The 27,307-nt window shown below is 38.2% G+C and overlaps 1 long non-coding RNA gene across 1 annotated transcript; it reads right to left on the bottom strand.

The window, feature by feature from the left end:
• Positions 1 to 647: 647 nt before the first annotated feature.
• Positions 648 to 25,810, bottom strand: LOC124605401. Its single transcript, XR_006978640.1, has 2 exons — positions 25,585 to 25,810; positions 648 to 1,361 (listed from the first exon to the last, which is right to left on the bottom strand). It is a non-coding gene; the product is annotated as an uncharacterized LOC124605401 (long non-coding RNA).
• Positions 25,811 to 27,307: the final 1,497 nt, after the last annotated feature.

The raw sequence follows: 27,307 nt of genomic DNA, 5'->3' as shown, positions 1-27,307 counted from the left end.
GACAGTTCTCTTACTATTTATTTCTTCCAGAGGTACATCATACATTTAAATACTGAGACATATTAGGAGAAAGACATACCCGTATTCCTTATAAAAAACCAGGTATCTTATTTCAGAGGGACTTGCATGATTTTATATTCTGTATAAAATAATAGTACTCTTCAGTCAGTGTAAAATGGATTACTGGTAAGTATTTTAAGATAAACTTTCAACTTTGATGTTTGAGTGATCACTCCAGTAGTTAGTTCATAATCTGAGTCCTGTGTGCAGTGAATGATTCGCACACAGTTCTGTCCTGTGGCTATCAATATGGTATTTCTCTTGGGTTCCTGTCTTATGTTTGTAGAGATTAGAGTTTATGGTTGGCTTCAGTGTCATGAACAATAAAACTTCTCAATAATGCCACATTAATTACATTCACCACTAGGAGGACCAGCAATTGTGAACTACCTGGAAGGAGCACTGCCGGTCACTTTGAACAGTGAAGTTTTTCTTTCTTTCTTTTTTTCAGTTTTACTCATCAAATTCAGTCCGTTGTCTTTAAATGTCACCAGTGTATTATGCTTACCCTACCGATGTGTGATGCTTAATTTTTTCTATAAAGACTACACAATATTTAATTGAAGAAAAATGATAAAAGTAAGAAATACATCATGAATACATTATTAATTGAAACTAAACTTACAAATGCAAATAAATATATAATTATAAAATTACATTTTTTATCTCTACGACCTGTTCTCAATTAAAATCCCAAACAGGCCATAAGCAAAAATTTATTAGGAAACAGAAACAAAAATGGACATAAATTGTTTCTTCTCTGTATGACATGTTTTCAGTCAAAGCCACCTTCTTCATCAAAATGCTTTGCACACACATAACTGAACACTTCCAGCACATGGACCACATATCAATTTTTTGTACAGTATGCACAGATTTTTATTTTGTTTGAACCTTTGCATACTCCTATCTGGCAGGTCTTCCGTACTGGTACCTTACATATTTCTCTGGTCCAGAATATCAACTCCAAATTGAGCGGAACTGTAGCAGTTCACAATTTCAGGGAGTTTTTTATGTGGTTCTTGGTTCACTGTGACTGACTGATACATTGTGCTCATTGAATAACACTTTTCTTGGTCTTTCCCTTGTACAAAGTAATTGTTGTGTCACCACATATGTATAAGATAGGATCATACAATGATCCATTAGCAGACTTTGCTGATGGAAGGACTTCTGTTTGGGGTTTCTTCAATGTACCCACTTCAACTGCTCTGCAAGATGTTCAGCTGTGAAGAAAGTTGTCACAGTGACAATTTTTCCTTTTGAAGTGTAATGTTGCATGAGATGTGTAGCAACATGCTCTGCAATAATAATAATAATAATAATATACAGTGAGACGGAAGAATTCATGATTGCAATACAGGATCAAACAATAAACACCAGATATTACAGCAAGCATATTATTAAAGATCCCAATACCACAACAGATAAATGCAGACTTTGCAAACAACAAATAGAAACAGTAGATCACATCACAAGTGGATGTACAATACTAGCAAATACAGAATACCCCAGAAGACATGACAATGTAGCAAAAATAATACATCAACAGCTTGCCTTACAACATAAACTTATAAAACAACATGTTCCCACATACAAGTATGCACCACAAAATGTACTGGAGAACGATGAATACAAATTATACTGGAACAGAACCATTGTAACAGATAAAACAACACCACATAACAAACCTGACATCATACTCACCAATAAAAAGAAGAAATTAACACAACTAATCGAAATATCCATACCCAATACAACAAATATACAAAAGAAAACAGGAGAAAAAATTGAAAAATACATCCAACTGGCTGAGGAAGTCAAGGACATGTGGCGTCAGGATAAAGTTGACATTATACCAATTATACTATCAACTACAGGAGTCATACCACACAATATCCACCAGTACATCAATGCAATACAGCTACATCCAAACTTATATATACAACTACAGAAATCTGTAATTATTGACACTTGTTCAACTACCTGAAAGTTCCTAAATGCAATGTAACATATACCGTACAGTTAAAAGGAAGTCACGCTTGATCAAGGTCTGCGTCACCTTCCATTTTTAACCAGACATAACGTCTGAGACAAGAAAGAAATAATAATAATAATATAATAATAATAATAATGTTTGTTTGTCCATGTTAACTTTACAGTCTTGGACATCGTCATTTTTTGTACAATTATATCAATATCTTGTCATTCCAAGAATGAATATATACGTCAAGTAGCACATTGTATATCATTCCATGCAATAATGTTATAAACACATTAGCACATTATATATCACTCCATACATATAATGATTATATACATCAATTAGCCAATAATAACAATACCACCACTAATATACTGCAGTACGTAAAAGAATAAACTAACAGTACCGCAGCTCAGAATTCTTTTAATGAGTATAAACATCTTTCTATTAACAAATTTTTCAACTTGCCCCTGAAAAGATTGCCTTGGGGTTGCTTTATATTTTTGGCAACTTATTATAGAATTGTCTCTCAGTTACATATGGACTGTGGTCTGTAGCTTTCTTGTTAGTCCGTATCCTATGATAGTCACTTTTGGCTCGAGTATTGTAATTATGGTTATCACTGTTCTTTACACTATTTTCCTCATTCTCTTTTACAAACATTATGGTCTTAAATACATACAATGAGTAAACAGTCAGTAATTTATAATTTTTGTAATAGTACCTACAGGACTGGCTTTTGCTTACATTAGTGATTATCCTAACTGCTCTCTTTTGAAGCCTGATAATGCGATCCATATAGACAGTGGGTGCCCCACCCCAGACCTCGATCCCATTTTGTAGATGTGATGGTATTAACCCATAATACACTTGTTTAAGGACAAGGGGAGCTATTATATTTGCAAGACGTTTTAGTAAGTAAATATTACTAAAAAACTTTTTACAGGTGGAGCCGATATGCTCTTTCCAAGTGAGATGTTCATCAATCAATATGCCTAAAAACTTATGTTTGTCAGATGTTTCAACTGTAGAAAGTGATTGAGTATGAGTATTATTAAAATGTAGCAAGAACTTTGTTACTACAGTCTGTCATTATTCAGTGTAAGCTTATTCACTGTTAGATATTCTGTGATCATTTCAAAGTTCTCTTTGTTGCTTTGGAATGCTGCCCACTCTGTACAGCCCCAGCTAATAAAAGATGTATCATCAGCATAGTTCACTAGTTTGGAGTTTTTCATTAATATATACTATAAACAAGAATGGTCCAATTATACTTCCTTGGGGAACTCCACAATTGAGAGTTCTGTATGCTGACTTTACTGTTTGGATCTTACTTTCATTCTTATAATTTAGTTTTGTGCACTGTCTCCTATCACGGAGATAAGAACTTAGTAATTTTAGAGCTACTCCTCTTATCCCGTAATTTTCTAACTTGGATAACAGTACTGCATGATTCACAGAATTGAATGCTTTACACAGATCTAGGAAAGTCCCTATAACTTTGTTTCCTTCATCCAGCCTGTTCAGTAGTACATGGAAAGAAGTTGCTAATGCTGTTATTGTGGATCGTCCTTTCTGAAACCCATGTTGTGTTTTGTTTAATAGTTTGTATTTACAGAAGAGGATTCCATTTTATCTAAAATTATTCTTTCAAGCAGCTTGCCAAATGTTGAAGTCAAAGAGATTGGCCTGCAGTTACTTATGTCTGTGATAGCCCCCTTTTTATACACTGGTTGTATCTCAGTGATTTTTAAAAACTCTGGAATGGTCCCCTGGCCAATTGAACTGTTAATTAGATGTGTTATTGGTTTTATTAACTCATTTTTGCATTCTTTAAATAGTGTGGACGATATGACATCACAGCCACTAGATGATTTTACTTTTAGTTTTGAGATTATATTCATGACCTCAAACTCTGTTACACTCCTTAGGAAAAATGAATTACTCATTTTAACTTTGTTTATTTTCAGGGCTGATTTATCTTTTTCTTCTCTGCATGCCTTACTAAAATCTTTAACGAAGGCCTCACATACAGACTTTGGTTCATTCAAAAGTATTACATTTTCTTCTAATGCAATGTTGCTGCAGCCTGGTTTTTCTCTATGTTCACATTCTTTGTTTACAATATGCCAGGCTGTTTTGCTAATGTTACTAGTTTTTCTTATCTGTTCAGCATAGTGAAGTGCTTTTAGTCTCTTCAAGGATTCCCTGTGTGTCTTTCTGGTGCTTTTGTACTTTGTTAGGAAGTACTGCAATTTTGTTTCTCAGAACAGCACATAAAGGGCCTTCATATTTTCCTTTAGTTTATGTATTTCTGGGGGAATTTTAAGTTTCTTTGTGGAATCTGATTTCTCTAGTACTTTTTTTACTATTGGACAGGCCTGATTAAAGCTATGGTTAAATATTTCATAGAAAAGGCCCTACTTTTCATTAATACCTTGTGATCTATATACCGTATCCCACTCTCTCTCAGCAAGCTCCTTCCTAAGTAAGCAATGGTATGTTGGTGGGTCTTTCACCTTGTTTACACAAGTACTCATCACCCCCGTTCCCAGAACTCCTGAAGACAGATGTTGAATGTGGATATTGTATCATAGACACAGTCCCTTTGACTGTTCAGAGATGTAACTAAACCCGCCCAAAGACGTAAACAACCATGCATGAGCAGCGCCTATTAGATGGAGGGCGTCCGATAGCTGATCAGTTCCACTTATTCCACCAGGAAGGAGGTACACGGCTCATGTTTACTGTAGTTCAACCATGCCTAGATGGTCAATACTGCAGTTTGATTGCATCCGCATTGTTACTTAGTGCCAGGAAGGGCTCTCAATGAGGGAAGTATCCAAGCATCTCGGAGTGAACTAAATCGATGTTGTTCGGACATGGAGGAGACACAGAGAGACAGGAACTGTCGATGACATGCCTGCTCAGGCTGCCTAAGGGTTACTACTGCAGTGGATGACCACTACCTACAGATTATGGCTCACAGGTACCCTGACAGCATTGTCACCATGTTGAATAATGCTTTTTGTGCAGCCACAGGACATTGTGCTATGACTCAAACTGTGCGCAATAGGCTGCATGATGCCCAACTTCACTCCCAATGCCCATGGCGAGGTCCATCTTTGCAACCATGACACCATGCAGCTCAGTAAAAATGGGCCCAAAAACATGTCCAATGGACTGCTCAGGATTGGCATCATATTCTCTTCCCTGATGAGTGTCACATATGCCTTCAACCAGACAATCGTCAGAGACATGTTTGGAGGCAACCCGGTCAGGCTCAATGCCTGAGACACACGGTCCAGCAAGTGCAGCATGCTGGAGGTTCCCTGATGTTTTGGGGTGGCATTATGTGGTGCCTATGTACACCACTGGTGGTCATGGAAAGTGCCACAATGGCTGTACGATATTTGGAGGCCATCCTCTGACCAATAATGCAACCACATTGGCAGCATATTGGCGAGGCATTCGTCTTCATGGATGACAATTCGTGACCCCATCATGCTCATCTTGTGAAAGACTTCCTTCAGGATAATGACATTGCTTGACTAGAGTGGCCAGCATTTTCTCCAGACATGAATCCTGTCAAGCGTGCCTGGGATAGATTGAAAAGGGCTGTTTATGGACGATGTGACCCACCAACCACTCTGAGGGATCTATGCTGAATTGCCGCTGAGGAGTGGGACAATCTGGACCAACAGTGCCTTGATGAACTTGTGGATAGTATGCCCCAACGAACACAGATATGCATCAATGCAAGAGGATGTGCTACTGGATATTAGAGGTATATGTCTACAGAAATCTGGACCACCACCTCTGAAGGTCTCACTGTATGGTGGTACAACATGCAATGTGTGGTTTTCATGAACAATAACAAGGGTGGAAATGATGTTTATGTTGATCTCTATTCCAATTTTATGTACAGGTTCTGGAACTCTCAGAACCTAGGTGATGCAGAACTTTTTTTGATGTGTGTAAATGCACCTGGTTCGTAGTTCAAGATACAGTTGTGTTCAAAATGGTGATAGACTGGGGCAGCTGCTGTAAAGTCCTCGGTCTTGAGTCTTTCACCATGAGCTTGCCTGTCATCGCATCTTAAACATTGTATGACTTCTATGAACTTATCCTTCCCACAGTGTGAGAAAAACACGGCAGTCCCCACACATGAGACCAAAGAAGTTTGAGGGGGAAATTCTCTCCTTGATACACTCCACGTGCATACATTATGCTATGCAGCTTCTAATTGGTCAATATCATATATGCATGTGTCATCCTGGAGAGCTTCTCGGGTTTTAATTTCTGTAAAGGTTTTTATGTTCTGTAGAATGTTATTGTTTATCAACACTGGCCATGCAGTCAAGTTGCTCCTTCTCACTATAAGTTTCTTACAGATACATGTTTGCCTTGGAGTTTTCACCAACACACTGTGGCACTCTAGTCTTCCACGTGCATATTCTGCAAATGAGAACACCAACACCCCATAATAATGGGGAGCATTAAACTTCTGCAGAGCACAACAAGGTACTGACAGAACAGCAACAAAAGTATGCCCACTCTATTATTAAATAAAGTAAAATGGAAAGTAAGAGAGGAAACTAGATCACAACAATCCAAAAGGTCAAAATGACTGAGTGCATTCCTTTACAGTAAAAATGTTTATAATTCATTCTGTTTTTGTAAAAGATTTTTGTCTTGGATAGAATTTATAAACCACCAATGTACATTAAAAGTCATGAAATATACGCCCCCTAAATTAAAATACACACTTTCTATTAAAGGTTTAAACAATGCTCACCAGTCAGATTTACTGATATGGTTCTTCCATTGTTAAAATATCTGACTCAACTTCAGCAACACTGTTCAGGTCTGACCTCTCAGATGATAGTGAATTGTAGTTCAGTCTTCTCGTCATATACATTTGGAATCCATTTGGTTTCCACACAAGGGACATGGCAGAAATTTGCATTAGTTACAATAATTTTTACAATAACAAATTATAATACATCATATAAGTGGTATTTGTATGAAAAACTGCATCCAGTAACTGTGTTTTAAGACTTGTAATTGCTCTATCTTGTAAATAAAATTTTTGATGATGGTACTTCCCTGAATGCCTTACAATTACAGTTACACTTCCAGTATACAAAAGGGTAATACAAACATACTACATAACTATGGTATAAATCAATATCAGTTGTCCCTATACAGGGTGGTCCATTGATAGTGACTGGGCCAAGTACGTCACGAAATAAGCATCAAACGAAAAAACTGCAAAGAACGAAACTCTTCTAGCTTGAAGGGGGAAACCAGATGGCGCTATGGTTGGCTGGCTAGATGGCGCTGCCAAAGGTCAAACGGATATCAACTGCATTTTTAAAAAATAGTAACCCCCATTTTTACTACATATTTGTGTAGTACATAAAAAATATGAATGTTTTAGTTTGATCACTTTTTTCGCTTTGTGATAGATGGCACTGTAATAGTCACAAACATATAAGTACGTGGCATCATGTAACATTCTGTCAGTGTGGACGGTATTTGCTTCATGATACATTACCCATATTAAAATGGACCATTTACCAATTGTGGAAAAGGTCAATATCATGTTGATGTATGGTTATTGTGATCAAAATGCTCAACGGGCATGTGCTATGTATGCTGCTCGGTAGCCTGGACGACATCATCCAAGTGTCCAGACCGTTCACCAAATAGTTACATTAATTAAGGAAACAGGAAGTGTTCAGCCACATGTGAAACATCAACCACGACCTGCAACAAATGATGATGCCCAAGTAGGTGTTTTATCTGCTGTTGCTGCTAATCCGCACATCACAAATTGTGCGAGAATCGGGAATCTCAAAAACGTCGTCGTTGAGAATGCTACATCAACATCGATTGCACCAGTATCATATTTCTATGCACCAGGAATTGCATGCCGACGACTTTGAACGTTGTGTACAGTTCTGCCGCTGGGCACAATAGAAATTATGGGGTGATGACAGATTTTTTGCATGCGTTCTATTTAGCGACCAATCATCAGTCACCAAGAGTGGTAACGTAAACCGGCATTATATGCACTATTGGGCAACGGAAAATCCATGATTGCTGCGACAAGTGGAACATCAGCGACCTTGGCGGGTTAATGTATGGTGCAGCATTATGGGAGGAAGGATAATTGGTCCCCATTTTATCAATGGCAATCTAAATGGTGCAATGTATGCTGATTTCCTATGTAATGTTCTACCGATGTTACTACAAAATGTTTCACTGCATGACAGAATGGCGATGTACTTCCAACATGATGGATGTCCGGCACATAGCTCGCGTGTGGTTGAAGCGGTATTGAATAGCATATTTCATGACAGGTGGATTTGTCGTCGAAGCACCTTACCATTTCCCGCACGTTCACCGGATCTGATGTCCTCGGATTTCTTTCTGTGGGGAAAGTTGAAAGATATTTGCTATCACATCACGATCCACTGACAACGCCTGACAAGATGCGTCAGCACATTGTCAATGCATGTGCGAAAATTATGGAAGGCAAACTACTCGCTTTTGAGAGGAATGTCGTTACACGTATTGCCAAATGCACTGAGGTTGATGGACATCATTTTGAGCATTTATTGCATTAATGTCATATTTACAGGTAATCATGCTCTAACAGCATACATTCACAGAAATGATAAGTTCACAAAGTTACATATATCACATTGGAACAACCGAAATAAAATGTTCAAACATACCTACATTCTATATTTTAATTTAAAAAACATACCTTGTACCAACTGTGCATCTAAAATTATGAAACATATGTTTGTGACTATTACGGCGCCATCTATCACAAAGGAAAAAAAAGTGGTCCATCTAAAACATTCATATTTCTTTACGTACTACATGAATATGTAGTACGTAAAGAAATATGAATATGTAATAAAAAATGGGGGGGCCTATTTAAAAAAACGCAGTTGATATCCGTTTGACCTATGGCAGCGCCATCTAGCAGGCCAACCATAGTGCCATCTGGTTTCCCCCTCCAAGCTAGATAAGTTTCGTTCTTTGTAGTTTTTTTGTTTGATGCTTATTTCGTGAGATATTTCGCCCGGTTACGATCAACGTACCACCTTGTATGTCTAAAATCACAGAAAGCTGCATACATACACAGGTTTGCATGTATTTTGAGAACAATGAGTTACTGAATGGAGGACAGTTTGGATTTAGACCAAACGTATCAACCACAAAAACTGTTGAAAGCCTGCTGACTGCAATTGACAATGATTATGACACAAAGATGACCACCTGTTCCAAAGTTACAGCCTTAAATAAAGCTTTTGATTCTGTATAACATGAGATTATTGCAACGAATCTAGAATACTATGATATTGTAGATGAACCACTGAATTTAATTAGGTCTTACCGAAGCAACATGCAACAATTAGTATGTGTCAATGAGAGGAGCTGAAAATAAATAGAGAAATCTCACAAGGCTCTGTGCTTGGACCAGTCTTCTTTCTTGTCTATGTTAATTATTTGCAATATGGCCTACAAAACTGTCCCATATGCTGACGACATGACTATTATTTCATCCACTAAGGATATGATGGTAGTGATGGACTATTCAAAAAGACCCATAGTGTTAAATTTTGCCTCTAGTGACAAAAAGAGAATTTTTCATGGCCTTTTTTCGGGCCATCATCACTTTTTTCCTCCAACCACGTCCATAATCACTTTTCTCTTTTACTGTTGCTTTTCAGTAATCTTCTTGACAGTATTTTATTATTTATATGGGAAATAACTTTCAAGTTTAATTCCATTTGTATATCATTTTGAATCAATGTCTCTTGATGTGACTTTTCATGCTTTCCCGGCGGATCTGTCGCAAATAGGCTTCTCGGGTTTGCTGTCACATTGTATTGGTAATAACAAATCCTTTGCCTCTCACTTTACTTCTATAAATAGTGTGCAATGAGGTAAATCACAATGAGTGAATTTTATTCTCTACTTTTAATTTCACAAGAATCAGTAGCCTGCTGTTCATGAATGTGAGTTTACTACTAAATGAATATATTACTAGACTTTACCATGCCTATGGGACAGAAACAAATGGAATATCTCTTTAAGAACTGACTTACTTACTCACTTTCAGTAGCTAATGTCACAGTAAGACACATCTGTTTTAAATAGTCTGTCATGAGAAACGAGATCTGTCCACCCATCATTATAATTGAAGCAGTGTATCAAAACCAGTTGGTGTAAAATGCAGAAGAATTACTGCTAAGCTCTTTATGTTATTTAGCAGCTTGGACAGATTACAGTCCTCTTCCAGCACCAATACAATACCACAAAGTGAAGTCTGAGAGAATGGTCATGTGGTGCTGCACAGCAGGAACAATCAGGTAATTTACTTATGAGGTAAATTGACATACATGTATTCTGGGCGACAGATCATACTCGAGAGCACAACATGAGGTAAAACCACAAAACACCTCATTTAGCTTAGTCCCGCAACAGAACTGCCTGGCCATTACACCTCAATGACGATGTACTATTTGCAACTTAGGAATGTTGTTAGATGAAAAACACCAGTGAGGACACATAAAACAACACATTTCTAGCCACAAGCATCAAAAGAACAAGACTTGTCACTCAAACAAATCACAGCAACCTTTATTATGAAATGCTTTTGAATAGTGTTCTTCACAAAGCCAAAATTTAAAGGAAATCAGCTTTGATTTGTATGCAGCTTTGACAAAAGCAGAAATTTCATTCAATAACATGAACCATCCAGCCTTCAAGACACTCTTCAAAAAGATGTCAATGCTTGATTAGAGTACTTTAAGAAAAAACTACACTCATGTTCAGAAAATCAGAACACCTTGAATGACTAGAGATAGGACATTCATATTCATATGCACAGGACATGTATGGGGGTAATCCTAAAAGTAAAGGCTCCTATTTTTTTATAGGTACATAGAACTGTTTATTTCTACAATGGTTTACAGCTTGAACATTTGGCTATTTTTTGACATAATCACCATTTCTATCGAGGCATTTTTGTTGACGCTGTGGCAGTTTTTGTATGCCCATGTCATACCAGCACGCCACCATGCTGTTCAGAAAGTTATGAACCTCTTCTTTCACCTCGTTGTCGGAACTGAATCGCTTGGACCCCAATTAATGCTGACAGGTACTGTGAGACTCTGAAAAAAAAACTCAAACAGGCAATTCAGAACCAGAGAAGAGGAGTGATGAGCAAGGGCATACACATTCTCCATGACAACGCTGACCCACACATCGCTCGGCAAACCGTTGCTCTCCTGCAACAGTTTCAGTGGAACATAATCACCCACCCACCCACCCTATAGTCCTGACTTGGTGCCCAGTGACTATCACCTGTTCCTTAGGTTAAAAGAACATTTGGTCAGAAAGCGATTCAGCTCTGACAACGAAGTGAAAGAAGAGGTTATTAACTTTCTGAACAGCATGGCGGCGAGCTGGTATGACATGGGCATACAAAAACTGCCACAGTGTCAACAGAAATGGTGATTATGTCGAAAAATAGCTAAATGTTCAAGCTACAAACTGATATAACCATTGTAGAAATAAACAGGTCTATGTACTTATAAAAAATAGGAGACCTTACTTTGGGATTACCCTCGTACATTAGTATGTTCCACAGAAACGATTAGCATTTGAACCATTTTGGCCCGCAGGTTAAAGGCCAACATCGGTCTTCCAGAGCAACACCATCTACCGGTAAAATGTCTCTGCGGCTCTTGTTGTTGCTATAAACCGAAGGTAATGGATCTTGTGACTTGAGCAGACATGCAGGATGCCTCGCAGATGTATACACAAACCATAAATCAAATCAGTGAGTTTGAAAGAGGGACCATTATTGGCATCAGAGAATGTGATGCATCCATCTGGAAACAGCTGTTTGTGTGGGACAAAGTGTTTTTGCAGTGCAACAAGTGTGTGCAGAATGGTTCATGGAAGGCTGTACAACGTGACAAGACCAGGGGCAACAGCCCATCACCTTTTTTTATGCCAAGGGTTAAGTGCACTCATCCACTTCTCCGCCTACCTTTGACAAATGTGTAGAAACATGATAGATGACAATGGTGTTTGGAACGAGACAACTGGGGACAGGAATAGCATCAGATAGTACTTTCAGATGAATCCAGGTTCTGTCTGTGTGAAAATGATGGCCGAATTTTGGTTTGCTGAAGACAGAGGGAGTGGCACCACAGTGATTGCATCCACCCAAGACAAACAGCAACAACTCGTGGCCTTATGGTGTGGGGTGCTATTGGGTACAACCCAAATTGCAACTGGTGCATGTCCAGGGCACTGTGACCAGTATGACCTGTGTGAATGACATCCTGTGAATCGTAGCCACATCATTTCTGCACAACACCCCAGATGCCATTTTTCAGTAAGACAATGCATGACCACATGTTGCTGCATGAACATTTGGTGTCTTGGTGTGACAGGATGTCAGCCTTTTTCCCTGGCCCACCAGATCACCAGACTTATCACCAATGGAAAATGTGTGGATATGGTGAAACAACAGGTGCAGCACTGTGACCCAATGCTGACCACCACAGGTGAACTTTGCAACAAACTGCCAAGATGAGCTACTAAAATTCAAGCTCTCATTAAAAAACAGTCATTCACCAGCTGTTGATGAGATCCATGATAAAATGATAAAACTATCTGCAAACCTTACTCTCACACCCTTATTAGACATATGCAATTCTGCACTGTCTGAGTGCATTTTACCAGATTTTCTAAAAACTGCTCAGCATTACCTCTCTATATGAGTGGAGACTCCTAGCAAATGTAAAATTATACACCTGTATCTGGCTTTTCAAAAATTGTTGAATGACATTTTCTAACTAACAAAATTTTTAACTCAGAATAATATACACTGACAGAACAATAAACCCTAAGACCATGAAGGAATTGTGCGAGATAAATAAAAGTTGGTAGGCATCTTTCTACATCTGAAAGTTGACATCTATTCAAATTTTGCACCAGTCACATAAGAGAGGCCCTAGTAGCACCACCATGAGGATGCAAATCTGGTTTGCTTTAAATACATGCTGTAATGGTTTGAGAGTGAGTTACTTCTGAGTTACTTACTTCTGAGAATAGACCTATTGAGTTGACATCAGTGAAGAATCCCTTTAAGATGATGATAACACCATTATCAAAAGCTCACTCATTTTGAATGGGGTCATGCAACAGGGCTACAAGAAGCTGGAAGTTCATTCCATAATATTAGCAGGGATGTAGCTACCGTACATGATTGCTGGCAGCAGTGGTCACAAAAAGACATGGTCACAAGATGACCAGACTCCAGATGGCCATGTGGCACTACTGAGAGGGAAGACTGTTGTTTTTGGCATATGACTGTAGCACATCAGACTGCACCCACTTTAGCAATTCAAGTAGCAGTTGGCACCACAGTGACACTACAAATTGTTACAAATCAGTTACTTCAAGGATAGCTCCGAGTCAGAAATTCTGTACTGTACATTCTGCTGACCCCAAATCACTGCCTTTTGTGTCTCTTGATTGGTGTCAAGTGAGAGTTCATTGGGGGGGGGGGGGGGGGAGGGTGCAGAGTAGAGGTCTCCCGAGTTTTCTGATGAAATCAGGTTCTGCCTCAGTGCCAGTTTGTTGGTTAGGGGGAGGTCAGATCAGCACCATCAACCAGCCTGTCTGTGCGCTAGACACACTAGTCCTACATCTGGAGCTAGGGTCTGGGGTGTGATTTCGTATGTCAGCAGGAGCGCTAGCAACACACCATGACAGCAAATTTGTACCTCAGTCTGGTGATTTGACCTGTTGTAGTGCCATTCATGACCAGCACTCCAATGGGTGTTTTCAAAAGAATAATGCTTGCCCACATAACGTTGTTATAACCCAACATGTTCTACAGATTGTTGACATGTTGCCTTGGCCTGCTCAGTCACCAGATCTGTCTAAAATCGAGCATGTATGGGACATCATCAGACGACAACTCCAGACTCATCCAGAACCAGCATTAACCATCATTGTATTACTGATATTCGGCATTTTTATGACACAATGCATGTATGTTTACAAGCTTGAATTTTTAACATTCTGACAGTTTCACCAGTTATTGATGTACCAGCAATAGATATTTGCAATGGCTTTTCTCGTGTTTATATTAATCCATGAACTTGCAACATTAATCACTTGATTATGTTAACCAGAAAAAACAAACAGTGGAAAATTAAATATGTTACATAGAAAAAACAAACAATGGAGAATCCAGGATGGTATAATTTCAATATTATGAAAAGGATAGATTGATACTCACCATAAAGTGGAGACACTGAGTCAACAACAGGCTAAGGCAAAACAACAAACAAACAAACACACACACACACACACACACACACACACACACACACACACACAATCCTTCCTGCCAACACTAATTTTTCTGAATTGCGCAGGTGGAACTCTCCCTGCAATACATCCTACGTTCCCTAACATTCCTGGCCTCAACATTCATTAGTCACTGTCCTTCACCCATTTGTCCCCTTCCCCATTCCCACTCCAGCACTACACAGTTTTCTATTCCACCAACACACCTACCGTCTTTTTATTTCTCTCTTTTTCTGCTTCCTCCCCTCCCCCTCCGTCTAACTGCCCAACTGCACCATGCCACCCTACACTCTTCCCCATTATGTCCCCGTATTGTCCACAAGAAGCACCTCACAGTCCCCCATCCCTACCCTGCTATCCCTCTCCCTCCCTTCCAAAGCCTCCCACCACTCAGACTGCTTCTCCCATCTTGCGCTGTTGCTAACAGACTGGCCTTGGCACCCAGAGACAGTAGTCATGTGTGTGTTCATGTGAATATATATGTATGTTTGTTTTGACTATTTCTGAAGAAGGTCTTTTTGCAAAAAGCTTACTTGTTTAGCAGTCTTTTTGTTGTGCCTGTCTGCAATTCAACATCTTCATTATATGTCGAGTAGCATTTTTATTTTTTCATATTATTATATAGAAAAACCTATTTCCAAAATTTCATTACTTGACATTAGTTATTTCTTGGTGGCAAGATTATCAGTATACCAACATGGTTTCAGAGCACAGCATTCTAGTGAGACTGATACTTTTAATCTTATCAACCACATCTTAAATGCAGTTGACAAACACTCCAAAATCTCACCTATTTTCTTAAACTTGACAAAGGTTTTTCTGTTACACATCATTCAGTTCTCGTAAACAAACCTGACTGTTATGGTGTGCAAGATGTGCCACGTGAGAGGCTGAAATCTTACTTAAGTTATTGATCTCATATTACAGAGTTCAAACAGAGGTATGGTGACATTACACAGAGCCATGTTTCAGAGCCATGCTTACTGTCACAGGGTGTATCACAGGACTCTGTCTTAGGACCATTTCTTTTTCTAGTGTACATTAATGACCTGCCACCATGAGCACAGCATGCAGCAGCACTACTATCTGCAGATGATACTAGACTGCTTACTGAAGCAAAAATAGAGAAGATCTTACCACTTATTGAGGTGTCATCACAGATGATGTTTCCCAGTGACTCTATAGAAACCACTCAGTATCCTTGACATCAACTTATTGTAGAATCTTAGAACATATTCTGAGCTCAAACATAATGTGGTATCTCGAATAGAATGATGTCCTCAGTGCCACACAACAAGGATTTCGAAAACATCAATCATGTGAAACCAAACTTGAATGTCATACTGAATGGCTTGGATCGAGGCAGTCAGATGCTGTGTTTCTTGATTTCTAAAAAGCATTTGCCATAACACCAAACCTACACTTATTGTCAAAAGTATTATCATATAGGGTATCAAGTGGAATTTGTGACTGGACTGAGGACTTTTTGGCAGGGAGGATACAGCATGTTATTTTGGATGGAGAGTCATAATCAGATGAAGAAGTAACTTCGGGTGTGCACTAGGGAAGTGTGTTGTAATCCTTGTTGTTCATGCTGTATATTAATGACCTTGCACACAATGTTAATAGTAAATTCGAGGTTATTTGTAGACAGTGCTGCTATCCACAATGAAGCACTATCTGAAAGAAGCTGCATAAATATTTAGACATATCTCGATAAGATTTCAAAGTGGTGCAGAGACTGGCGACCTGCTTTAAATGTTCATAAATGTCAAATTTTGCACTTAATGTACTATGACTATAATATCAATAAGTTACTGTTGGAATGAGCTAACTGATACAAATACCAGGGTGTAACGATTTGCAGGGATATGAAATGGAATGACCACATAAGTTCAATAATGGGTAAAGCAGGTGGTAGACTTTGGTTTATTGGTAGAATATTGGGAAACTGCAATCAATCTACAAAGGAGCTTGCTTACAAATCACTCATGAGAATAGTTCTAGAATACTGCTCGAGTGTGTGGGACCCATACCAGATAGGACTACCAGGGGATATTGTATGTGTACAGAGGAGGACAGCATGAACAGTCAAAGGTTTGTTCATTCCATGGGAGAGAGTCACAGAAATACTGAAGGAACTAAACTGGAAGACTCTTGAAGATATACATAAACAATCCTGAGAAAGTCTGTTAACAAAGTTTCAAGAACCTGCTTTAAATGATGACTTTAGGAATTACTACAACATTCTACGTATCACTCGCACAGGGACTGTGAGAATAAGATTAGAATATTTACTGCATGCCCAGGGGCGTTCAAACAAAAATTCTTCCTGTAATCCATATGGAATTGGAACAGGAAAAAAGCCCAGTAACTGGTACAATGGGACATACGCTCTGCCATACACCTCACAGTGGTTTGCATAGTATAGATGTAAGTGCAGAGACCCGTCGTAAGCCCACAAAAACTGTTACTTTACACAGTGTGGCATCAGTTGCCTGAGACTGCAGTATGTGTGTGTGAGTTGCATTTGTGTGAGTGCGTCTGTCGTCTATTTTTGATGAAGGCCTTACTTGCTGAAAGCATTATTTGTGAAGGACTTCTTTTGTGCCTATCTGCAACTCAGAATGTCTGCTATATGGTGAGTGGCAACTTTCCCTTTCATGATGTTGCTTTACACTTTTAGACCCAGCAAAGTAAAAATGAAGAAAAACCAATAATTCATATGAACAACCAGGAAATTCAAAATATCAGTGAGACAAAGTTTCTAAGCCTTTGTCTACAAGAAAATCTAATATGAAACTCTCACATACTTTCCTTAAACTCAAAATTCTATACGTTAACATATGAAATCAAAGACCTATGCAGCAACACAACTCATGAAATTGTAAAAACTGTGTATTTTTCTCAGAGACACTCGCTGGTAAGTTATGGTGTTTATCTTTCAAAGCAATTCTTCTCGCACCTTAACAACACACAATTAGTAAAAGAGAATCGTCAGAACAATAAAAAAATTCATGAAGACTTTTTTTTAGATGTTTAAATATTCTTCCTCTTCCCTGCATTTACATTTTAGAAACTGTGGTATTTGTAAGGGAAAATATGGTGAGGAAGGGGAGCATCTTTATCCCCAAGTACTGCTGCACATGAGTACCAAGCTAGGTTAAGAAAAAATACTAATGTAAACTGTTCCTCACACCTATATGTCAAAAGGGGCTTATCACTCACGTGTAGCATTCTACAATAAGCTGCTAGAAATTATATATCAAGTAAACACATTCAAAAAAAGCTGTCAAATCCTTTTTATTAAAAAAAAACAATTTTTCCAGTTTGTCTGATTGTATGGGTAGCAGTCTAGGATATTGTCTACTATTGCTATACTCTATAATACTGTACAACAGGTGCCACTCACATTTCACAAGATGAATAAATAAATCATTTGCCTTCTCTTTTTAAGTAGTTTTCTGGTAGCAAAATACCACTTTTTCTTGACAACAATTATGTTAAAAATACAGTACTACAGATCTCATTAGCAGAAAATGACCAAGACACTAGCTCGCGGAATAATTCAAATATATGAGCTACGTAGCAGAAGCTGTTAATAGTTGGACAGAGCTGAAAGAGTTCCGAAATGTTTTAGGTTGTATAAAACGCGCTAACGAATTTGACACTCTGCGGCTGGCTGATGGGACCGGCTGTAAATGTAAAATGCCTTTGCAGTCGCTCCCATCAGCCACCACGCCGGGTGTCAACTTTTTTTCGAGTACAATAGACAGGATTGAAGCCTTTTTCAACGTTGGAGCAACATTATCACTGTAGGGGCAAAGTAGTCCCGTTTTATGGTTTATAAAAATGTGCAAAGGAATGAGTTGCGGTTGATGTAGTAAAAGATGGTGGATAAAGCAACTTAACGGTAATATCTGCCTAATAGCAACTTAATAAAAAGTTACAGCAGTTCCCCCGCAAAAAAGATAAAGTACGGATTTATGTGATGGAGAAAGGAGACTCAAGATGGCGTCGCGTGTACACATGGTGGTGAATCCGTATTAAATTTCCGAATCTAATTAATTTACTGTATCGTGTCTGAAAAAAACAGTTACCGTATAAAAGGTGTTCGAGTATTCTCAGTGACGAATGTGTGGGCTCACCTTTATTGTTTAGCGAATTTAAATTCGTCGTGCAAATGGTTTAGCATAGACCTAGGCTACTGCAACCAATGAAAAATGCGAACACGGAATTTAGAGCTCGGTTGAAAGAATGCGTGGCAGAAGCACTCAGAAATGAGGTTTCAGCAAAAGGAAACTGCGGAATGTATAACCAGTGTTGGCACAACTTATCATGGAAACTACGTGCAAGACAAAAACGAGCAAGAGATATACACCAATATTATGTCAAAAAATACAGTTCGTTTGTTGCAAAGAACAAAGAAATTTGTATTGCATGAGAACAAAGTCGATTCGCTTGACCATGAAACATGTAAATTCACAGGAAAAAGTAACAAAAAACTTGTTACCAGGAAAATAGCGATAAACCTCCGACATAAATGAATGAAAAGGTGCCCGAGTTGTACACATAAACGGCTACAGAATAAAACTCGTAAAATAAGTGTTTTTCGGATAGCCATGGAAGACGAATTGCCGAAATTTTACGTAATATTCAAGAGAGACCTAAAAATTGTTGGCTGAAGTTGTAAAAACCAGTGAAAGATCTTTACGATCTGGAAGCCACTGTGCTGTAATATAGGATGAACATGCATTCGCTGCAATGTGGGTTTTACATTACACTACTACTAAAAACCTGTAATTTCATGGAGCGACCAGCAAAACCATAAAACGTTCCACACAGTGAAGGAATTTGAAGGATGTACACTAGATGACGTAAGTGTTTTAAGATTGGAATACAAAAAAATTATAATAATTTATGAAACTACCAATCCACTAAAGTGCCGCATTGTATAAGGCAATACAGAGACATAGCTTACGATTATTATAATTATTGACAGATTATGACTCATTGTGGCATACTGTATTAGATTTACAGAAAAGTGATCAGTTTGTATAATAATGTACGGTACTTTCATAAAGTAGTTATTCATATAAAACCCTTCTTACAACATAATTAGATAAGAATCCAAGTAAAATCACTATAATATTGTAACCATGAAATATTCTATTCTATTCAATATTTTTCTGCAGCTAGCTAATTCTCATTTAGTGACGGAATATTTCACAAATCCTCTAGACTTTAGTGCAGGGAATGAATTGCGAACAGTATTTTTGTCGCTTTTATGCTTGAGATCTAAGCATTTGTTGAAGATTATACCACTGAGAAAAATAAAACCTGCAGCCAGACGTCATTTACGTAAATGAATCATTATTTTCCAGAACTACCAGCAGACGCAAGCATGGGAAGACTTTATCCAAACTAAAACAAGTATTGCTTGCATTTCTACTCTAATAACACTTTTTCTCTGTGAGACATATATACAGTTAATAAAAGCATGTACGGGTACATTGCAGACTGGTGATCCGAGACTGGTTACGGCGAAATTAATACTTATTTCAACGACTTTTTAAAATTTTTCATCAGCGGCCTAAACTGTGCAAATGCAGCCTGACACTAGCACTAGAAGCTGTGGGATATTCCACATGAACCTGCGTAATAACAATTCACTTCTGCCCTACGCAGTACGCGGAAGGGAGGTGGTGTCAATCCTTTGGTGCGACTTAAGAGTGGGGGAGGGGATAACCACCGGTGCCATAGCCGCTCCAGTCTTCAGTCTGTGATCGGCGACCGCACGTGCAGCGTACAATGGACCAGCAGCCGGTGATGCTCAGCCGTTTAGCGCGCAGCGTAGACAGACTCAGGAAGTTGGCCAGGGATGGATGCAGTGCACAAGGTGAACACTACCGTTCAATCGCAACTTCTCGCCGCTTTTCTGTAATTAGTCAAGCTTTTATGCAACAAGTTTTCGGGATCAGATCTCTTTGGAAGTTTTAGTCAGGGATTCTGGTAACGTATTTCGTCGCGAACAGAATGACGAGTGTTTTCTGTCTGGCTTTGGCTCGCGAAACTTTTCACTAATTTTTTTGCAAAGTGCACGAACCACTTAAGAAGATGCGGGGTTTCATGTTAGTATCATACGGGTAGAGCACAAGTGATTGTGATTGTTACTGGGCCCGTAAATTACCTTTTGTTGATGTATGTACTTGTAACATAGGACATGTCGTTACGCTTAGAATCTGGACAACACACATATAATAGGTTACACAGTAAAAACATACAATAGCTTGCACAGTATATACATAATGCTAAACGATTTGAAATACATATACCACAGTTAAAAAATACATTTTTGTGAATCTTATATAGCACATGAGTAGTTCTGAATACTAATTTGTAATTCTGGTTTCTCTTAACGTGGTAGCACATAACATTTCTCACTCACTTTTCCTCACGTACTCAGCCACACTGTAGAATTCTTCCTCTATTAGAAATTTTTTAGGGGTGCAGGGAACATGTCAGTTTTGAGGTTTTTGTAAGTCTCTTGGTAATGCTTGTATTAACGTTATACTACTATACAGTGTCGTTGGTCTCCAGTTTAGTGGGATTTCGTAATGCAGTCACAATGGTCTCGAATATATATAGTGATAGAAACGTCAAAATATTGAGGTGACACACTACATAAAAATTGGCATATTCGAAGGCAATTCTGGCAGAATAATTTATACACAAGCCTCCCAGGGATTTTCGTTCTCTCCACGAACTCTCACGCATTATTCATTTCAAGATAATACAATTGCTGCAGGCATGGGGATGGAGGTAGGGCATCAAGAATCTTTAAAGACTATTGCCCATTTGAAATGAGACAGAATAAACGTAGTTACTATGCAAACAGTTACCAATTACAGTCATTCCTAAATCAGCGGACATAGTCATTAAAATATTCATTGGTTTCGGCCGATAAGAATTACTGTAGCTTACTGTCAATGGAACTGATACACGGGAAGAAATATTAACCAGTGAATAGGATCCACAATAAGAAATATCAGTGAGTAGGATACACAGCAAGATATATCAATCAGTGAATAGGCCTCATATCGGCAGAGTTCAATCCATAGTATTCTTTTGCACCATAAAACAGGTTGTCTGTTAATTACTGGTACATTCTTATTCGAAATATTTTAATGGTATGGGTGGAGCCGAATGTAGCATTTTGAGAGAATTCGTGGCACCAGGGCCCCAATCTTTGTAGATTTATGCAATGAAATATAGCAAGCTGCCACTTAAATTTGTTGCAATCGTGAATTACGTAGGCCAACTTCGGGAAGGTAAGAGATTCAGTGACACAATACTGCATCTTTACATGTGTAAGTCATCAAACTTTTTCTTTCCTCTGTAAATGGTGTAGTCTTCTTAGCACTACTAGCATTACAAGAAAGTAGTTTTATCTTCCGTTTTAGCGATGGAGCAGTACGCCATTGTTGATCGCTGTGCTTCTTAGGCGACCGAGGCTGATGCCTTCGTGGCCTCTAGCGGAATGATTTATATTTTTCTGATTTATTTGGGTAATTTTTTCTGTGGTTACAGATAACACTTGGAACCACAAGTTACGGCGACCTAAGAGACTGTCTAGTTCGTCTACACAGTAGCAGTTTATTCCCGTTCCATTCACAGGCCAAGTGTGGAAGAATGACTTTCACTCACACTTATACGCAAACTCGTATCATATATTATATTGTATAGTCAAACTTCATAGTCACAATCGCTACAAGTACGATGTGCAGGTGTCGGACATCTTTAATAAATTTGACACTGAATACGGTTCTCAGTTACCAATTACAGTCATTCCTAAATCAGTGGACATAGTCATTAAAATATTCATTGGTTTCGGCCGATAAGAATTACTGTAGCTTACTGTCAATGGAACTGACACACGGGAAGAAATATTAACCAGTGAATAGGATCAACAATAAGAAATATCAGTAATTTTATTGGCTTGTTGAAGTTTACGCCAGTATTTTAAGCTGAATTCAATTACGACAGCTTGCTTCGAGAATGAAAATAATACTGCAGCCATGGAGAAGTATTTTATTTATCACGCTGTATTTTGCAAAGCATGAAGTATGTGCAGACATGCTATTGCACGTCATGGGACTGCCAGGTTTCCGTACAGTCATAACGTTCTCTCCTTGTTTGCTTGTCCACTTATTCTTGCACGGAAAAATCGTTTAGTGGTACTTGTTTGGCCAATTTCGTTGTTATTGTTAGTCGAAGCCGTGAACTGATCAAGCTATATATCATTGTGGTACATAAGTGCGAATACACTCCAATATGGCGCTTTAGCGTCACAAACATGTAAATGAACATGACTCCTTCGTGATTTGCTTCTTAAGCTTGTGTAGTTCCGATGAGTTTAACGATTATTTTATTGGCATTGTGGGAAACGCTATAATTGCAATACCAGACTTAGGTATAGACCCTGTGGCTGGTGTAAGTGCAATTCCAGACTTAGATACAGCCCCTGCATCTGCTGTAACAAATGATAAAAGGTGCACCATAACGAACTGGAGGAGACTACAAAACAGAAAAAAACGTATATCTTATAACCCGTCCCTTAGACAGGATATATATGGGAAGGCCTCTGATGTCCTCAGGAAAATTATCCATGATATTGTTGAACCATTTACTGTGATAATTAATAAGCATCTCTCTGTTGGTGTACTTCTGGACTATCTGAAAAGTAGACAGGCAGTGCCAGTCTAGGAAAAAGGGTGAGCCAGGCATGATGCCAAACTTCAGACCAATGTCAATAATCACAATCTGTGCTAAAGCTGTTGAGGCTGCAATGAAAGATTGAAGCTTCTATTATTTTGAAATTAAAGAACTCAGTTCATATGCACATCGTAGTCTCCAAAGTCAAATGTACAACAGCAGGAGCACTACACCTGATAAAGCAGGATTTTGAAGAAGTATCTTTAGCACTGACACTTGAGACCTTAGCAAGGCGTTTAACTGTATTCCTCATAACGCCCTTTTAAAGAAGCTTAGTCAGTATGGAATTGGAGGCACCATTCTGGCAACATTCAGATCTCAAATGGAAAACAGAAGGCAGATTTTATCTGTCCAAGAAGCTCTATCATGTGAACAGAAGTCGGAATACAGAGTGCCAGAGGGATTGGTAAAGGACTCCAAGCAGTTCCCACTTTTTGTAAATGATTTAAGCTCTCATGGACAGTTAGTGTAATCTGCAGATTACAACTTTGTACACTCGAAATGCATCAGTGCCAGCAAGGCTCAGGAAGGAGGAGGGGGACACTTTGATGCGACAAAGAGATGGTTTGCTATAAACAAAATGGAAATCAAGGAAGAGAAACCTGTATGTAGCCTCACGGACAAAATATACTTAAACTATGTAGGTGCTGTGAAACTTCTGGGGTTCATGATGGATAGCATACTCACTTGGAAGAACACATTGGACATGTGTGTGACGAACTATCACGAGTCATATACCTCCTGAGAAAACTGAAGCATGTGACAACTTTTCAGTACATGCTAATACTGTGTTATTTATTATTTCACAGCCATATCAGCTATAGACTGTTCAGATGCTTCACTCAATAGGTTGCGAGAAAGTGCTATTACTCCAAACAAAATGCAATGTAGATAATAGTTGCACTGCAGGCTGTTATTTACAAAACTGGGAATACTCGCTATTTATAACCATTATGTATTTTGTGGTCCTTCATGTTAAGCAAAATCTACATTTCTTTAGCAAGAGGCAGGGGATACACGACCACAACACTCAAAAAAAGGAAACATAAATGTACCAGCATGTCGACTGTATGTAACAAGACTCATGTTTCCACGAATTGCCGTGAGAATGTTCACGTCACTACCCATGTAGTGCAGGTCCTGCCACTGGACAGACTGAAGAATAAGATTTCAAAAGACTTAAAATTATGTCCAAGAATTTTTGGACTGTGGAGAAAGTGACAGGATTTACTGAACTTTCTCCAAAACTAGAAAATCTATCAGAGAACTAAAAATGTCAATGATAGATGAAATATATCTATAGTAAAATGCTTTATCTGTTGAAAGTTTTTGTGATGATACATATTATTTGTCTTCTAATATATCAATTTTGTAATTAGCTATGATGGTGAATGACACAGACTTGGTAGTAAATGGTATGAGCCAGTCACAACACGGGACAAGTGACACCACGCAAATGTTTCCAGTAGTACAACAGAACACTGAGGATGTTTATCTAAGAACTTCCCCAATACAATTTTGCTATTTTTTAAAATAAAATCAGTTGTGTCAATCTGATCTGTGATATATGCCTAGGTCTGACGGGCTGTTAGAAGAAAACCAAATAGGCCCTAGCTGCAATGTCAATTTCCACGCTTGAGAAGCTTAACTGTCGTATTTGCTTAACTTCATATTTCTCCTTAGTATTATGGAAATATGCAGTTTAATTGACTCATTGCATTAAATATCCATCCAGAACACATTTTCTTTGCTATAATTTGTTGCACAAAAGACTTGGGTAACTGGGCATCAACAGGTAAACTGTTAATGCCTGACGCCACATCTAGGACATCAGTGTGGGACTTGTATGGCAAATATTTTATGGTTACTTGTTCCTCGGCCTTGGAGACAAAAAGGTAAAATCCATTTTAACATTAAATAACTATTAGTTAACAATATTAGTAAGCTACTGCCTTCAGATGCACAACATTATTGATATGGAGATGATAACACATATTGCAAAAAAAAAAAAAAAAAATCGGGTTATGTTGGCAAAAACCTCCAATTACATCATGTTATTTGTCATGTTACCATTTACAGGAAATTTTCTTGTCCCTACACATCAGTAGTGTGCAGTTGCTAGTCAACACTGTTACTACATACCCTAAACAGTATTATGAGTTTATTGCTACTTGTGAGTGAAACTCCTGTTGGGAGGTGCTACAGTAGTGGTATTTTCAATTCCACAACTGTTGTCCAAATAAATGAACATGGTTTTGCTACAAAGTAGTCACAATTACAGAATCATACAGCACTGGGAGCAGATGTTGACTTCAGGTGAAACTGTTTGCAATTTGACTCACCTTACCAGTAATTACCTTTCAGTCATTTGTACTGTGTGATTTGAAAATGGTTTCAAATGTGGCTTCTTTCAATTTTTACAGTGTTGGAGTCTCAAAACATCACTGTGAAGATCCTAGTTTTAGAACTTCTGTGTGCTTTGTGCACATTCTCTTCCAAAGGGTGTTTAATGGCTCTTGATGCTCTCCAGCACTTTAAGGTAAATAATTTTATTCCTCCCTGTAGGCAATTCCTAAACACAAAATTAGAAAGTAAGTCAATCATAAATGACATGACCTCTATTCATTACAATGAGGTCATTTTCAGAGCAAATGGAATAACTTATTAGATAACAATTGTTTTGATGCTGCTTAATAAATGCAATGATTCATGGCTGAAGCTAATTTATTCTTCCATGCATAGGCTACTCGTGCTCAGCTCTATGGGTGCAATTTAATAATGTATGAACTTCGTAATACAGAAAATGTTACATACAAGACAAGACTTCTTTCTTTCATCAACTGCCTCATTCTGGGCTGCAGTGATCTCCAGAGACGTGTATGCACCAGGAATAAATTCCTTCGTAAGTAGTTATTCAGTCATACATATAGTTAGTTGCCTTTGATGTATAGTGGAAATATGGTACTTTAAAATAATGTGAAACTTTTGTAAGGAAAATTGATATTTTATGAGTTATTAGTAGCTTCAAAACAGAAAATGTTTAATTTAAAACAAATATGATTTATATTCTTAGGTTGTGGACTTGGACCATTAATGAGTTCGCTACGTGCAATTCATGATAAAGAACTACAAGTCCAAGTTTCAGCATTCACTAGTCATCAGCACAGAGATGAGATGGAATTAGAATTAACAAAGCAGCCAACACCCCATCAGTTGTTTGAAACTATACTCAAAAAGGTAAACTTTAGTGTTCTTGTTAACAGGAATGCAAGGTATCCTATTCAGTGCTACTGATGAATTACAATATCTTTCCTCTGTGTCTGTCCATTTCATTATAACAAGGTAGCATTTATTTATACAACAAAAAGAATGACAATAAATTATTTTTTTCTACCTTCCAACAGACAGCAGATACGCCACAAGCTGTCTGGTTCATCTCCATGCTACGAAATCTTGCACAGCTAGATGTGACAAATCCAAATGAGTAAGTTAGCACACCTTATATTTCACAAATGAATATCTTTGTGTGATAATTACTATATACTAAATATTAATATGTATGCAAATGTCTAAGAACTTTTGCAGCACACTGAAGTGTACAAACAGTATACTAGCACATTCTTACAGCACACTAATAAGGAATTTTATATGATTTCAGGGACAATATTTGGAAAGCTCTTGATGCACTTTCATATGAAGCTACATTGCCTGTGTTCTCAGTCTACAAAAAACATGAACACACTCAACAAAAATTTAAAAAATGTGTTGAGAACTGTTGTAGTATGAATGTGCGACAATCTTATGATATCTGTGAGTCATGGATGGTGTCTACCAAGGCTGAAGCGGAAGATGACAGAAAAATAAAGCAACTCAGTCATCAAGATAAACAGCACCAATTATGACCACCAAAATATGTGGTGTCTTTACTAACACATCAACTCCCTCTACCCCCATTACCACCTCTTGTTCTTCCTCTGGAGGTATCACCTGACATTCCATCAACTTTGGGTATTCCATCACCTTTGCCACCTGCAGGTTCTAGTTCTGAACAAGAAAATCAAGTTC

This window comes from Schistocerca americana, chromosome 1 (genome assembly GCF_021461395.2).
Source record: "Schistocerca americana isolate TAMUIC-IGC-003095 chromosome 1, iqSchAmer2.1, whole genome shotgun sequence".
Taxonomy (NCBI): domain Eukaryota; kingdom Metazoa; phylum Arthropoda; class Insecta; order Orthoptera; family Acrididae; genus Schistocerca; species Schistocerca americana.
Note: the sequence above shows the minus strand (reverse complement) of the source record. Positions and strands in the feature narration are given on the sequence as shown.